A 13,470-nucleotide genomic window follows, 5' to 3' on the forward strand; every position below is an offset into this window, starting at 1 on the left:
TAGCTGGACTCAGCATTGGCTTAAATGTTGTGCTTGTGACGGACGATTCTCCACTCCAGATTTATGAAATAAATTATCGTGCCTGCCAACCTCGTTTGGCGCCAGTACTGTTTATAGGTACGAGGGACATTCAGTAAATAAAGAGGCAATTATGTACAGGTGAAACAAATTGAAAGGAGAGTTTTATAATCTCATATCTTTAGGTTGGCATCACTGGGTTAAGCAGAAAACATTTTACGGCTTTTTTTTTAACCTCGATATTGTGTTTAACGATTGTATGTCGGCTTGAAGTTTCCCCAATAGCTGAATTATGTTCAGTGATCCGTTTTTTGCTTTCTTTTACTGAATGATTTTACGGTATGTAAACTTGTATGAACTGCGGAAAAATTTGAGCATTGGGTAGAACAGTTCAAAAAATGGTCAAGCCTCAGTGACTGACGATCATCGTCCAGAGAAGCCAGTTGAAGTGTCAACTCCCTCTTGAAACCCGCGTTGACAACATTATTCGTGAAGACAGACGCATTGCAGTTGGACACATAGCAGAAACATTTGCAGTAAATGCTGGCACAGTTGATAACGCTGTCGGCAACAGGCTCAAGTACAGCAAAACAAGTGCAAGGTGCGTCCCGAAGGGATTAATGAAACAAGACTCAAAATGGCTACATACTTCAAAGAACTGTTTGGAAGAGATCACTGTTTTATAGAGCAGATTTTAAAGTGTGATGAAACTTGGGTTCACCGTTTCCAACCAGAGTCTAAAAGACAAAGCATGGAATGGAAGAATTCGTGGGACAGTGCCTAAGAAAGAACTAGTTCATCATTGGTGGGAATGACGTAAGAAATTAGTGAAAGTCTCATTTTGTAAAAAACACGCAAATTTTTCCCCTAGCAGTTTGTGTCTCTAATTATTGAATTTCCCTCGTGTGTAATGGACCTTTACCGACGTGTCCCGCAAAATGAGTTTTCTAAATGTAAATGCTTTAATTCTTACACTTTGCCCTTACTTAATTTTTTCCACAGGTACTTTTTGTGTAACAATTAATCCTATTAGTTTTTGGATTTTTTTTGTAAATCTATACTGATGGAGTAAGTAATACTTCGTATCTCAAATATCTGCATGTACTTGTTTGCCCTAGTATGTTATCATCTCATAGAATTTTTTTATTATTGCCTTCATCAGTTAATGCCATGGATTTGATTTCATTTACTTATCGTAGCATTTTGTCGAACGTTATTAGTCAGCTAAGAGTACTTAATCATCGGTTAACGGGACGTTATTTCGCGAAATTCTGGTCTACTGAGCTTTTCATAAACATTCACGTAAGGAGAGTTGGAGACGTCAGCTGCTAAACATCATATTACGGGACATATACCGACTTATTCTCTTTTTATTTTATCTTCAATTGATTGTGTTTATTCTCTTTGACTATCTGCGATCGGTTTGAAATCTCCGCGCGCTTCACTTTCAGGTAACGCGGTAATCAATGTCGAATATACGACTAAGTATGTCAGGTTATCATAATTTATCGTCATCTGGTGTTACGCGCTGAAATATTCATATAGTTCAGGTTTTCTATCCGTGCTAGTGACAATCTGTAGCTAATTTCGTTCCTTTTATTTATTTTTAGTACTTTACACCCATGGACGGGACGAGTTCGAGCGGTATAAATTCCCACTCTTCAGACATTAAGGTAAGGTCATAGAATGCAATTATTTTGAACTAAATTGAAACATATGAGCCGGAAGCTATAGATCTGACTATTGTTAGACGGAGCAAATGAAACGTGGGGAAACGCAATGGTAAATCGAGTAAGTAACAGAGAGTAATGGTGCTTGCTTGGTGTTAAATGTTTCAACTAGTTCACTGCCCCGTTGTCGGGGCTAAACGATACCATTAAACTTGAGCGGAAGGCAAAGAAATGCGTACTTGCCTTCTGTCAGGCAGCGAAGAAGTTAGCGCAACTTCGTTAATGGTAGCAACAGCGGCAGGTCTACTCAGCGCACTAAGCAAGGTGTTGTACCCTGGCAAACGTAGTCCGCAAAAGTAAATGGCTCCAACATTATTTGACTGCGTCATAAATCAGATAATAAAGTCATTGACTTAAGTCAAATATCTTAGATCGTTTAATCAAAGAGATATAACGATGAGTGAGTGCACGAAGTAATTACAGTGGAAACACCGTTACAGTTTCAAGAAGTGCAAAGAGATCGCATTTGAAGCTATCAGACAATCAGTTCGTACATTAAAAATGAGTGTGCTGTTAACGTAATGTCGCTGAGAAATCGGGAAAAAGTAGTATAAAATCAAGAGTTTGAGTTTCGAAGAGGATGTAATAAGAATTGACCGTTTAATAGCCTTGTAAGCTCTATACCTTGAAGGTGATACCCAATATGAAGAGATTAAGCAAGGAAAAACCCATGCGCAGGGATGAGAACCGGAACTACAGTAAACAGGTGACACGCAACGGCTGTGTGGTGTGATTCCACATTTTTACTTTGGGGATGAAGACGAAGGGTACTTGATAATGCTACAGGTGTTATTCTTATTAAATTTACCTAAATAATTTTTTTATAATAAATCCACCTTCTGCACAACTAGAACAAGGCTATTTCACGTTTATAGAGTGTTGTTGTTGTTCTTATTGTTGTTGTTGTTGTTATTGTGAACTAGTGTGAAGATTGGTTTGATGCTGCTATCCACACTAGCCTCTTCACCACTTTATAACTCTTGCAGCCTACATTCATTCGAATCTGCTTACTATACGCAAACCTCGATCCGACACTCCAAAAAAATGTGTGTGAAATCTTATAGGACTTAACTGCGAAGGTCATCAGTCCCTAAGCTTACACACTACTTAAACTAAATTATCCTAAGGACAAACACACACACCCATGCCCGAGGGAGGACTTGAACCTCTGCCGGGACCAGCCGCACAGTCCATGACTGCAGCGCCTAAGACCGCTCTGCTAATCGGTCCGACTCTCCCATTTTTAATTCCCACTCTTCCTTTCAGTACCTGATTGGCAGTTCTTTGGTGCCTCAGGATGTGCCCCATGAATTGATGATTTCTTCTATGTGTACACTTCTTGTTCTCCAATTGGATTGTTGGCCGCGGTGGCCGAGGGCTTCTAGGCGCTTCAGTCCGGAACCACGCGGCTGCTACGGTCGCAGGATCGAATCGTGCCTCAGGCATGGCTGTGTGTGATGGCCTTAGGTTAGTTAGGTTTAAGTAGTTCCAAGTCTAGGGGTCTGATGGCCTCAGATGTTAAGTCCCATAGTGCTTAGAGCCATTTAAACCTTCTCATTTGTTTCTCGATCTACCCATCTAATCTTTAACATTCTCTTGTAGCACCAAATATTCTCTTCTCTTTTCAGTTTTTCCTTCTTTGCTTTATACTAACTGGCCATTCGAGCTGTTGATATTCATGCAGCTGCTTCTCTTTCCTCCAAAGGCCTTTTCTAATTTTCCTGTGGGTGTAAGGGTTACGTGTGCTCCTACAGCCTTGCATTTGCCCTTTAGGCATTCCCGTTTAGCCATTTTGCAGTTCCTGTCAACCTCATTTTTTAGATGTCTGTGTACATTTCGCCTCGTTCATTTACTGCAATTTTATATTTTCTTCTTTCGTCAGTTAAATTCATATCTCTTCTGTTATCCAAGTAGTTACACAATAACCGTTATTTTTATCTATTTGACCCTCTGCTGCATTTACTATTTCACCTCTCAGAGCTACCCATTCGTTTTCTGTTGTATTCGTTTCCCCTGTTTCAGTCAGTTGTTGCTTAATGCTCCCTCTGAAACTCTCAAGAACTTCTGGTTTCTTCAGATTCTCCATCCCCCAGGTGGCTCACACGGGGCCCCGAGCCCTTACAGCCCATTCTTCGCTCCCTAGTTGCATTTCCTTCACGCTGCCCCTCCCTCCCTAACCTCGCTCCTTACCCACAGTCCCCTTTTTCCACTCTCTCTCGGTGTTCTGATTTATGTCGACCTGGCTAGTTCCCTGTCTTCTTTGCAATTTTGTTCCTCCTGCCTGTTCTCATTCATCCTTTTTGGCGTTTAGGTCCCCACTTGGGGTTTGACCTCCACTTCCAAATTTTCTGTTTTTAGTGTGAGGCATTTGAGGAAGAACTTCTTCCATAGCGTCCTTCCTTCCCTGTGTAGCCCCCCTCCCACTCAACTAGGTCACGAGCACGTGTATCCAGTCCATGTGTCGGGCTGTTATGTACCTATCTGGCTGACCCCACTGACAATACTGTAACCACACTACTGATACCTGAGCTGTTCCCTCCCCATGTATGCCAAGGAGTGGTTGCTTGTCTTCCTAGAGCATTGGAACTCCCGGCAGTGGCTGCCATGCTGGGCAGCCCTTGCTGTGACTGGGTGATGCTCATAGGAAGAGCCTCTGATCGTAGTGGATGGTATCAGGGCAGATGCTTGGCGCATGAAGCGTATCAAACTGCAAAAATTTGGACGTTCTCAAACAGCTGTCTCTTTGAATGATTAAGGACCATTGAATGTGCCTCTGCGTTTTCTGGCAACCTTCCCTTCCCTCGATACACCGTGGGAAGAGGGCCACGCTCACCTCCTTTGGATGAAACATTTTCCCCACTTCCTCATCTATACTAGGAGGGATGTGGACACATTTACCACCACAAAGGCATTGTTTTTTGTGGCTAATATCGAGAACACGTTTCCTATAGTGGAGTCTCTGAGTAACATGCAGTTGGGCTCCATGTTAATCAATCAGCAGCTCTTTGTGCTTTTGATCATCTTGACAATGTCCCAGTGTATGTAACCCCTCACCAATCTCTGAATGTTGTCCAGGCAATGATTTTTCATAGGCACATTATCCTGCAAACTGATGAGGAACTCCAGACTAATCTGGAGTGCTCCAGTCTTCATTTAATTGATGTGTGCAGAAGGCTCTTAAAAAGAACTGCACTGACATTGACGACTTCATTCTAACTTTTGAGGGGGTTACTCTCCCAGAGAAGGTCAACATAGGTTATGTACAGCAGCTGTGCTGTGAAGCCATATGTCCCACCACCCATGAGGCGCTTTCAGTGCTTGCATTTTGGGCATACGAGTGTGCCTTCCCATTGCATGGCGGAATCTCTGTGTGGTGACAGTGGACACGCACTTCATGAGGGAAGTCCCTGTATTCTGACAACTGTGTGTGTGGATTATCATGACCGCTACTCTCCTTGTCTGACAAATTGCCAAACTTACAAAAGAGAGAAGAAGACAAAAGAGTACAAGTCCCTGGATTGCCTGTCTTATGCTGAGGCTCGCCAAAAATATGAGAGACTCCATCCGGTGCCACATCCTTCAACTTTCGTCCCTCTTACATCCTTTCGATCTCCTAACTCGTCCTTACCCCAGCCCCAACACTCGTCTCCCCTCCCTCTACCCTGAATTCCTATGCCCTCCCTTGTGGGAGCCATTCCCTCTCCCCAACTGAAGAAGAGAAGTGCCCCCCATTCTTCGGCACCTACTTGTGATAGGGCTCCCCCCCCCCCCCTCCCTGCTGAGACACTTCTCCCTGGTGTCTCTCATGCTGGAAGCCTACAACCACATCTTGACCAGGAGAGGCACCATGTGTGTACCACTGAGGTTGTCCACTCTCTTTCAGTTCCAGATCTTGTAGAAGTCTGTATTCCCTCTGTGCCCTGCACTCCTCCAGCTTCGAAAGAGATGAAGAAGAAACTTAAGTCACAGACAAGACCCCCCCCCCCCCCCTGCGATGCACACAGTACTGCTATCTCCCTCCGAAGAACTTGTCTGACATCTTATTTATGGATGTCACTCTATCCTAAACTTTTGACACATGATAATCCAATGGAATTGCAATGGATGCTATCGTCACTTACCGGAAGTACAATGTCTTATTTCTTCCTATTCTGTAATCTGTTTGCTCTTCAAGAAATGCACTTCCATGATGATCACTCCCGAATATTTCGGGGTTATCGTTCATTCTGTCAGAACCTTGCCAGGCCCAGGATAGCATCTGTAGGGGTCTGCACTTTGGTTTGCTCGAATGTTATTAGTTACTGGATCCCTCTTCATACCATCCTGGAAGCAACAGCAGTTAGAGTGCAATCGGCTCCGGCAGTCACCCTTTGCAATGTCTACCTTCCACCAGGTAGGCCACTTCCTTTTGTTGAGCTGTCTACCTTAATATAGCAATTTCCGTCCACTTCTCTCCTCCTTTAGGACATCAATGCACACTACCCCCATGGCGGAGCGCCACTTCAACAGGTAGGTGTCTCTTAATTGATCAAATTATTACGGACACTGATTTGTGTCTAGTCAATGGCAGTTTCCCTGCCCACTTTAGTGCTGCTCATGGCACTGTTACTGCTATCGATCATACGACCTCCTCACCTGCTCTTGTGGTTTCCCTACATTAGTCACCTCATGATGATCTTTGCGACAATGGCCACTTTCTGATGATTCTGTCCTCCCGCTGCCACTGCCAGATCTACAGGCCCCCATGTTGGGCATTGGGCATTCTGCAGAGCTAATCGGCCTTTACATGCGACTGCTGTCCACTTCGACACCTCTCTCTGGGATTGCATTGATGCAGTCATGCAGGGCGTCTCTGCCACTATTCTTCATGCTGCTGGCACTGTTGTCCCCCTATCCACATGTCCCCATCGTCGTCGACTGGTACTATGGGGGACCAAGGACGTAGCAGTTGCCGACCAGGACCGCCGACGGGCGCTGCATCGATTTAAACGACACCCTTCACAGACCGTCCTCCTCGCTTTTAAGCGTCTCCATGCTAAGGCTCGTTACCTTATTACGCATAGTAAAAAGAACTGTGGGAGCGCTATGTTTCCTCTCTGGGGACGTGTGCCTCTTCTTTGCAGGTTTGGTCTAAGCTCCGTAGCTTTCAGGGCTGCCAGTGACGCTCAACTGTCCAGGGTCTTATCCTCCGAAGTGTGGTCCTTGTAGAGCACCTCGTGACACACTTTGTGACCAGCACTCTCTTCCTATTTCACTGCTTTTCTCTGGCAGAAAAGGATAATTGAACAGACCCTCCCCCTCCCCCTCTGTTTTAACCCCCACCACACTGAGCCCCGTAATGATTCTTTCATTTAATTGGAATACTTGCTGGCTCTTACCTCTTCATGAGACGTCCCAGGCCTGGATTCCACCCACAACCAGATGATCCAACATTTGGACGTTACCCAGAGGCAAAGTCTACTCAGGGTCTTCAACCACATTTGGTTCACAGGTGCTTTTCTGTCGCAATGGGGAGACAGTATAGTTATCCCCATTCTTTAGCCCTGGAAGAATCCAACGTCTCTCAATGGACACTGCCCAATTAGCCTGACAAACGTACTTTATAAGCTGCTTGAGAGGATGTTTAGCTTCCAGTTATGTTGGGTACTCGAATCTCAGGACCTTTTGTACCGGTGTCAGTGTGGCATCTGGGAAGGACGATATCCATCTGACCATTTATTCAGATTGGAAACGAGATTCTGACATACGTTTACTAACTTCCGGCATCTTGTGACTGTCTTCTTTGACCTTCCTAAGGCATATGACATGGTTCAGTTTCATTGTATTTTAGTTACTCTTCATGACTGGGACTTTACGGCCCCCTTACAATTTATATCCACAAATTTTTATTCCACCAACTGTTCCAGGTTCGAGCTGTCACTTCACTAAGCACAGCTCTGACTCAGGAGAACAGTATCCTGCAGGGTTCTGTATTAAGAGTCACACTCTTTCTCATAGCCATCAATGGGTTTGTAAACTTTGTTGGGCCTCTGGCTTGCCTGTCATTGTATGTCGACGATTTTTGCATCTGGTGCAGCTCTTATTCGGTAGTATCTGCTGAGGTCAGGTCCAAGGCGCCACCTGATGGGCTTCTGCGTGGGCTGTCTCCCAAGACTTATGCATTTTTGTCGTCGACCCACAGTACACGCTGATCCAGAACTTTATCCAGGCTACCATTTCCTGTATGTTGTCGCACAGTCCCATTTCTTGGGCCTAATTTTTGATAAAAAGCTGACGTGGTTGCCCCCTATTCGCCACCTGAAACTACATGCATGCGCAAGCTTAATGCTTTCTGTCTCCTGGCCCACACATGTTGGAGTGCAGACCATGTTTCTCCTCTCCACCTTTATCATGCTCTGGTCTTGTCCAGACTAGATTATGATAGTCAGGTTTATGGCTCAGTGGCTCCTTCTGCTCTGAAGATACTTGACCCTGTTCACCAATGTGGGGTGCATCTGGATATTGGTGCCTTTTGCACTAGTCCCGTTGACAGCAGCAGAAGTGGGGATTCCCCCTCTGCAAATACGACGGGGCCAACACCTTGTTTCTTACGCAATCGCCATTCGCCGATTCTCTGACCATCGCATGTATCCTGTCCTCTTTGCAATCGAGATATATCTTCCTCCTGACAACTGCCCATGGGTGGGATTGCCAGCTAGAATGAGTCTCACTTCCGTCTGTCGGCATCTTCATCTCTACTCACTAGAATGTTCCTTGTGTATTTCCTTCCACATCCCCCCCACCACCTCTCGGGCAGTGGCTAGACACGGATTAGAACCGACCTGTTCCAGGATACTAAGATCTCTGGCACCCCTATGGTTTTCCGGCGTCTGCAGGTAATCGACCGATACTACTCTCGTCACACTTTGCTCTCTGCCATCCATGACCTTCTCTCTGCCTTTGGCCGTGCCATCTACTCAACTATCTTTCTCTGGATCCCAAGTCATGTGGGAATCCCACGCAATGAACTGGCTGAACGTTACGTTAGAGAAGCAAACACTTATCCACATTCCCTTTTATGATTACAGCTGCGGATATGCGTGTCCACGTCAAATCTCTCTTTACCCAACAGTGGGATGACATCTGGTGCACTACTGCTCTCAGCAATGAACGCCACCCAATCAAGGAGTCTACTTTGGTTTGGCGATCTTCCTTCTGCTCCTCTCAGGAGTAGTCCACTCTCTTATGCCTTCTACGTTATTGGTCATACCAGGCCCTCTAATTGTTTTCTCTTTCGTGATGGACCACTCCCACAGTGTTGTTGTACAGCCAGACTGACAGTATCCCACATATTGGTGGAATCTCCCCTTCTCTTCACTCTTCGTACTAAGAATAGTCACTCAGATTCCTTAATTTTAATATTAGCGTGTGATTCATGGATGGTAGAACTGGTCCACAGTTTCCTCCATGAAAGTGGTTTTTATTTTAAGATATAAGTTTTGTTTACTCCTAGAGCAGGGTCAAGGTGGTTGTGGATGAGGCCTCTCTTCATGTTTTCTCAGTCTGGAATCCATGACCATTCCCACTTGCAAAGACCGCTTTTTTATCCCTCTGTTTTCCCAGTCTTTAAATTTGGGCTTCCTTTTATGTATCTTATAATGTGTGTGTTTTAACTTCCTCGATTTATAATTTGACTCCTCTGCCAGGATCCATCCACTTCTAGTGGACTCTCTTCTGCGTGTAAATTTGAAATCACGGGACTAATGACCTCATCATTTAGTCCCATAAACCTCCATTAATCAATCGACGAATCAGTTTACCCAGTTCCCATCTCATTAATTTCCTATTTTTTTGCAATTTCTTCAGATCTAATCTGCAGATCGTATCATACAAATTATGCCCAGATTTCCCATCTGCTCCTGGTTATGTCCTACAGTTTAAAAGCAGGTTTTGACATCTCTGCCTTACCATTATACAGCCGATCTGAAACCTTCCATTGTTCCCAGGTCTCCTGCACATATACAACCTTCTTTCATGGTTATTAAACCATACCTCAGTGACGATTAAATTATGCTATGTGTAAAATACTGCCAGGCGGCTTTCTCTTTCATTCCTTTCCCCCACACCACGTTCTCTTATTATTATTCTCTCTCTTCCTTTTCCTTCGTACTACAAAATTTCTGTCACCATCACAATTAAATTTTCGTCTCCCTTAACTATCTCAACAACTTCCTTTATCTCTTCATACATTTTTTCAATCTCTTCATCATGTCGGAGGAAGCAGGCATAGAAATTAGTACTACTGTTGTGGCTGTTGGCTTCGTGTCTGTAATGACTACGATAATACGTTCACGTGCCTGTTCGTTGCAGCTTACCCACCTTCCTATTTTCTTATTAGGCCTTTGCCTACATTACCTGTATTTGGTTTTGTGTTTAAATTATTGTAAAAACCTGACCAGAAGTCCTATTCTTCCTACCACCAGACTTCACTAATTTCCACGATATCTAAAAAGAGAAATGGATAGTATGCAGTTAGGTATTAGGGTCAAGAAATGGCTCTAAGAACTATGCCACCAAACTGCTTAGGTCATCAGTCCCCTAGACCTAGAACTACTTAAACCTACCTAACCTAAGACACATCCATGCCCGGCGAAGGATTCGAACTGATGACGCAAGGAGCCGCGTGGTCCGCGATGCGACGCCTTTGAGCTCATGGCTAACCCGAGAGGCAAGTTGTTAATATCTACTGTTGTTGCTAAAAAGTTATTCACTTCTGGTGAATGATGTTCTGCGAAGTTCATTTAAGAAAGAATATCTAAAATATGTATGATGTTACGGAAGCGGAAGGACGCCTAATTCATTTCCCCTTGTCTTTGTTCATGATGTTAGATTCGCAATCTCAGCATACGTACTATCCATAACCACACTTTAGATCGAAGTCATAGTCACAGATATGCGAATACAACACATTGGCTTATACTCGAGGTATTTCGTTTCCCACGAAGTGGCGGCAGACGATGCTGTGGCGTCTTCGGAGCGCGAGTTTCTCCAGTGCTAGCTATCTCAGCACATCGGCTGAGCGAACTTGCATATGTTGGAAGCACTTCGTCGCTTTGTCTGTTATGCTGTATAGCAGACTTTAAATCTGTGCGGATCAGCATAACGAAAAGGCGAGGGGTCACGCTCGTTTTGTCCACGACTGTACATACGAAGATAGTTGATATCTAAACTAAAGGTAGCTGTATATCTTACAAGGCAAATAATAACAGTAATAAAAAAAAACCTGGGTAAGTGCGGGTAGGACTAGCTCACTGAGGGTTCCGTACAAACATCATTGTGTTTCTGGACAGTTCATCCGTCCCAGAATCGAGAACCTCGACGATTTTCGTCTATTAGCTATATCGATAATGGCAAGACATACATCATCCCATTCCTAAGAAAAAGGGGCCTTTACAGAAGGATAGAAAGACTGTCGGATATCAAATGACAAAAAACTGTTTTCGATGATATAATTACGAATTAACAATTTTTAAATTTTTCTTGTGATTGTAGTGTGAAATCTTGCTTCTTGCCGAATATTTGATTGTAGGTCAAAGGGAAGTACATTATTGGTTCTGATGAGTGAGTTTGCGAGTCTAAAATGTGTGGCATAAACAGCCGTATCCTTTTATTGCATTGACTTAGAAGCTTACATTTTTGACACTGTCAAGGGGCCATGGAGCTTAGTATGTGACACAAATCTGAAATTGATACATCAACGCCATCCTGTGAAAACGGGTCTTAAGATAAAGACAGATACACAGTCGCACAGGAAATCACAAGAAAAAATTTTTATTCTTGGTTCATAATTATAAATGACCAATTTTCGGATTTTTTGCTTTGCTTCCTGACAAATTGCATGATTCTATGTCAACGGGAAGTACCCTATAGATTCTGATGAGTAGTTTGCGAGTATCAAATTATGTGAGATAAATGGCGGCATCTACTGATTGCTTTGACTTTTGGAAGATTAAAGTTGTTACACCGAAAAGAAAAACTAATGTTAGTATGCGACATAAATTTGAACTTGATATGCCAACCCGTTCCTGAAAAAAAGGCTTTTCACTGTCGACCAGACAAACAGACGGAAAATGAACTGTCCCTGCAAAGCAGGGTTTCCAGCCTGGACCACATTCGATGAAGAGGAGTATTTTTGGCCCCATAACATACTTAACGCTAATAACCACTGAGGTCAAAAAAGGAATGGAGCAATAAAAGAACTGCATAGTGTGGTGGGAGTTTCAAATCGAAAATATTCGGTTTATTATAACTTCACATGAATGGAATTTCAATTTATTTTTTTCAATTTTTTGTTCTTATTACCAATCGTGTGATAGATGCTCACTTCTTTGGAAACTTTGATATTTGCTTTGGGCCGGGTGCGGGCCGCGGGTTGCACATCCCTGCTATAATTGTTCCTTTTCATCAACTGAGTCGAAATTATTTGAATTTTCTGCACGTTTTCCAATATATTTTCAACTTTTTTCTTTCTACCCCAAAAATCTCGTGCGCATTCTTTCTATCCTCCTTTTCTCTTTTATATCTCTATATATTATTATTATTTTCGTATTAGGTCTAATATCTAGAATTTTTTCGTTGTGGCCATTTCGCCAGACGTGCGTGGGACTGTTGTCTGACTCTTACCGGAACATACTCTCTCGGAATTTCAACAGTAAACCTTTCCGTAATTCTCAACACCTCTCTTGTAGCGTCTGCCACTTGAGTTTGTTGAGCATTTCTGCACCGCTCACACGCCGCCAAGCCGATCCCTCGAAAAAACGCGTCACTGTTCTTTGAGACCTCACTTTTTCTCCTGTTAATCCGACCTGGTAAGAATACCAAACTAATAAGTAATACTCAAGAATCGGTCGGACAAGTGTTTTGCAAACCACTTACATGGATGAATTACATTTACTTCAGATTGTACCAGTGAAACTCAATCTGGCGTCTGCTTGTCCTACTATTTGTTTAATGTGGTCATACCACTTAAGGGGACCACACCGTGGTTCAGGTCGAAAAAAATCGTTTTCGGTTTTCATCATATTTCGATAGAGTAAGGTTTTATTTAAGTACTCTGAAAAGGGTTTTGCAGAAACAAAAAAAAAAAAATTTCGAGTATTTAAAGAGCATTTTCCTACCACGTGTGTTTATGTGCCCCGCCCACTTTTCTATTGACTCGAATTCGTAACCTTTGCCTTTCGCGGGCAAGTGCTCTACCAACTGAGCTACCCAAGCACGACTCACGCCCCGTCCTCACAGCTTTACTTCTGCCAGTACCTCGTCTCCTACCTTCCAAACTTTGCAGCTCTCCTGCGACGAGGTACTGGCGGAAGTAAAGCTGTGAGGACGGGGCGTGAGTCGTGCTTGGGTAGCTCAGTTGGTAGAGCACTTGCCCGTGGAAGGCAAAGGTCCCGAGTTCGAGTCTCGGTCCGGCAGACAGTTTTAATCTCCCAGGAAGTTTCATATCAGCGCACACTCCGATGCAGAGTGAAAATCTCATCCTACTTAGATCTTGTTTGTGCTGAGAGCGTATATAAAAATCGGAACTACCAGCCAGTCAGTGTGAGACGTTCAGAATCTCCAAAAAAAATTACAAAGAGCAGCGATATTTATTAGTTCACTTGGAATTAACTGGTTGCAAACAAACAAATTAATCTAAAATTGTGTGAGACCTACAGAGAGACATTTCAGTTGTGTTCTGGAC

General features: G+C 43.6%; 1 non-coding gene across 1 annotated transcript; it reads left to right on the forward strand.

Moving 5' to 3' along the window:
* The first annotated feature begins 13,127 nt into the window (after positions 1–13,127).
* On the forward strand, positions 13,128–13,202 carry Trnap-ugg (transfer RNA proline (anticodon UGG)). The gene has a single exon. It is a non-coding gene; the product is annotated as a tRNA-Pro (tRNA).
* Positions 13,203–13,470: the final 268 nt, after the last annotated feature.

This window comes from Schistocerca gregaria, chromosome 1, assembly GCF_023897955.1.
Source record: "Schistocerca gregaria isolate iqSchGreg1 chromosome 1, iqSchGreg1.2, whole genome shotgun sequence".
Lineage (NCBI taxonomy): Eukaryota > Metazoa > Arthropoda > Insecta > Orthoptera > Acrididae > Schistocerca > Schistocerca gregaria.